This window comes from Podarcis gaigeae (genome assembly GCF_964106915.1).
Source record: "Podarcis gaigeae genome assembly, chromosome: 5".
Lineage (NCBI taxonomy): Eukaryota > Metazoa > Chordata > Lepidosauria > Squamata > Lacertidae > Podarcis > Podarcis gaigeae.
In genome coordinates this window covers 96,848,932-96,852,517 of record NC_139681.1, presented here as the reverse complement: position 1 = coordinate 96,852,517, position 3,586 = coordinate 96,848,932, and the positions used below count along the sequence as shown (strand labels likewise).

Genomic DNA, 3,586 nt, shown 5'->3' with positions numbered 1-3,586 from the left:
AGCTCACCCTGTTGTGGGGATTCGAACCACCGACCTTCTGATCGGCAAGTCCTAGGCTCTGTGGTTTACACCACAGTGTCACCCACATCCCTTTTTAAAAATAGGATGTCCCTATTTTCATTGGAGAAATGTTGGAGGGCATCGTGCCATGCTAGAAGGCACACCTGCCTCATTTCTGTGTGTTCTGCTAAGCGCACGCAGGAGCGCAGCCAAGGGGTGAGGAGTTGGCAACCCTGCGCCTCCTTAACTTGCATTCCAGTTTTGCCACTTTAGCAGCAGCAGCAGGGAGTCGGGAAGGGGCTGTGGCGCCAAAGCCCTGTGCTGATTCCAGGAGTTTTGCAAAGCGCGAAAAAGGCAAGTCTGTGCTCCTTCGGGGAAAAGGCAGCGTCCTGGCGACTCCCGCCCTGACGTAACTGATCATTTTAATTCCCACAAGCTGAATTTATTGAAGCGTTTTCAGTGACTCACAAGGATTGCTTTCAAAGGCTGAGCGGCGGCTGCACTCACTAGGACAAAAGGCAACAGCAACTGGGGCAAGCAGCACAAATGTCTTGTATTCTCCCCTCCTCCTGTGGTGTGGTTTGCACTGACAGCCTTCTTTCTGGTTATTCTTTTATAGTTCTGGGCCAAAGCACTTGGAATAAGAGAAGCCTGGCGGAATTAAGGAATCCCTGCCTGTCCACAGACCCAGTGCGCAAGATGGGTAAGGTGATTTGTCGCTTTATTTTAAGCAGGCCACAATCTGCTGTAGTTAAGAGCATGCAAACTTTTAGAGCCGCACAGAATTATTGGCCGCAGGTCAGCACAAGTGCCGGTGTTTCAGTTACACAGGATTCTTTGCAATGCCCCCCGGTCAGAAGCCCAGGGAAGGGGTGAGAAAATTCCCAGTCCTGGCTAGAATTCTGGTGCCAAGAGATCATGGAAAGTCTACTCAGCCATGTAAAAAACAAAAAAGGGGTACGGGGCATAGTTGATGCTGGAACACATGCCATTTATGCTGAATGCCCCAAATTTGACATCTGGCATTCCTATTAAAAAAAATATCAGGTAGTAGAATATTATTGGCCCAAAAATGGAAACAAGAAGAACTACCAACGATGGAAGAATGGAGAATGAAATTAATGGACAATGCAGAACTTGACAAATTAACAGGAAGGATCCAAAACCAGCGGGACCAGAAGTTCACCGAGGACTGGAGTAAATTTACAGATTATCTGAAAAGTATTTGTGATGATCAGACAATGTTTGTAGGTTTGCAAGAAGCTCTGTGAAGAATTAATAGTAGAAATATTGTAAAAAATGAAAATGGAGATAGGCTATGTTATTAATATAAGGCAATATTAAATTAGGAAATGAGTAAGAAGTGAATAAGACGGACTATCAGAGGAGCTGAGGGAAGTCCAATAAGAATGTATTTGTGATAAATTGTGTGATGTGTTTTATAATTTTGTATTGTATTGTAAAATTATATATATGCAGGTTTTGGTGTCCTCGGGTGTCTTCCCGTGTAAAAGTTGGGGTGTCTAGGCGACGTTTCGACGAGGTCTCACTCGTCATCTTCAGGCTGGTGCTTTCGGCTTCTTGTTACTGGAACAGAGCGGGATCTCAATGTTTGAGTTCCTATAAATACTGTAGAGGGGGTGTGGTGTCTAGCCTCCAATGTTCTGGGCAGAGAGGAAGTTCCCAGGCTAGTGTGCCTTTTCTTCTTTTGTTCCTTAATTACTTGAGAGATACCTTGAGTGATTTCTTGAGTGATATCCTGAGTACCACTTAGGTGGGTCATTAGGTGTGGATTAGTTGCTAAAGTCTTTGTGTCTTGACCTCTTGAACTTTGTGAAGAGTTTTCCTGAGAAGATGGCTGTATTGAGCTGTGTAAGGCATGAGAAACTGATAGAACAAACACCCCCATGTTTGTGGATTTGTGTGTGTGTGTTTGTATCAAAGTGGCAAACCACAGACCTGCCACTTGCTGCTGCTTCCCTGTGACTGTGACTGTGACTGTGTTGTTTGATGGTGAGGCTGCCGTAGGGGCAACAACTGCCTGCTTTGTATAGGAAATTATATCCCTCTTGTGCCTGACACTACCTCCCCACCCCACCCCCCGCACACTCAGTGCAAACATCCTTCACTTTCAGAACTTTGCAGGAAGCAAAGATAAGCGCTCCTGAGCCTACGGCTTGCCAATCAGAAGGTCGGCGGTTCGAATCCCCGCGACAGGGTGAGCTCCCGTTGTTCTGTCCCTGCTCCTGCCAACCTAGCAGTTCGAAAGCACGTCAGTGCAAGTAGACAAATAGGTACCACTCCGGTGGGAAGGTAAACGGCGTTTCCGTGTGCTGCTCTGGTTCTCCAGAAGAGGCTTAGTCATGCTGGCCACAAGACCCGGAAGATGTATGCGGCTCCCTTGGCCAGTAAAGGCTCTCGACATTTTCGAATTAAAAAATAATAGTGCTAAGTTCATAGGTATGTCTGCTGTCTTACTCCTTTTTTAAAAAAAATAAAAAAATATTAAAAATTTATTTTTTATACCCCGCCCATCTGGCTGAGTTTCCCCAGCCACTCTGGGGAATATTTTTACGGTGCAAAATTGCTTTGGATGTTTTATGGGCTACCCAATCAGTACTATGCATAGCTTGGCTTTCCTTCAATTTTGCAGGACCATCAGCGGCATTGCTTTTCCTGTTTCCCAGAGTTCGGTCCGGAAAAGTTTTCCTTGAATTGAATGCAGTAAGGGATGAACTAATCTGTCGTTTTTGGTTCCTCTCGTTTTTCCAGTCCGACTCCGATTGCTGCACCGACTGAATTGAACTTAAGAATACATACAAAATAGAGCAAGTGGAACAAGTGACTGACTTCTCTTTTGTTTGGCATGAAGAAAGCTTTGGAGTTCAACAGAGCTCTTTCTCAGCAAGGATTGGGGGGGTGGGGCAGGTTTGATTCAATTCACATTTAAAGGTGAACTTACCTCATCTGCATTTTCTGAATCTGCAAACCGAAACACAGCTGTTCTTCGAAATCCAAACGTTTCTGATTTTTTGCAGTGAAGTTCTCCAGCTGACTAATATGTACAAAAAGGCATATGTACAAAAAGGGTAAATTCTGCATATATATATATATACACACACATACACAATTCACCTGTTAGGTTGTGGGTGAACATATCAGACGACACAGCGATTCTTCAAACAGCTCTTGTTTATTCACAGGCCAGAACTGAACTGAACTGAAGGGTTCAGCCAACCTGCTCATATAGATCTCAACTACAAAGCAACAGTAACAACTTTCTGTAACTATCCAATCACTGAACGTCACTTTCAATTCCTTATTTGCATATGCGGATCTGAGTGAAAACTATCTACAGTAGCCCCCTGCTGGCCCAGGGTGAGAACTTCAGTACATAACATCACCCATTAGTGAAAAGAATATACAATGGTACCTTGGTACTCTCGAAGCTACAAACATGAGTTTGACCAAACTGCAGGAGGTAGTGGAAGACAGGAGTGCCTGGTGTGCTCTGGTCCATGGGGTCACGAAGAGTCGGACACGACTAAACGACTAAACAACAACAACCTTGGTACTTGTACGTTTT

General features: G+C 44.7%; 1 long non-coding RNA gene across 2 annotated transcripts; it reads left to right on the top strand.

The window, feature by feature from the left end:
- The first annotated feature begins 296 nt into the window (after window positions 1–296).
- Window positions 297–3,013, top strand: LOC310845120. 2 transcript variants are annotated; one of them, XR_014564479.1, is made up of 2 exons: window positions 297–703; window positions 2,773–3,013. It is a non-coding gene; the product is annotated as an uncharacterized lncRNA (long non-coding RNA). The 2 variants fall into 2 exon arrangements; XR_014564480.1 differs by lacking the exon at window positions 2,773–3,013 and adding an exon at window positions 1,048–1,457.
- The last annotated feature ends 573 nt before the right edge of the window (window positions 3,014–3,586 follow it).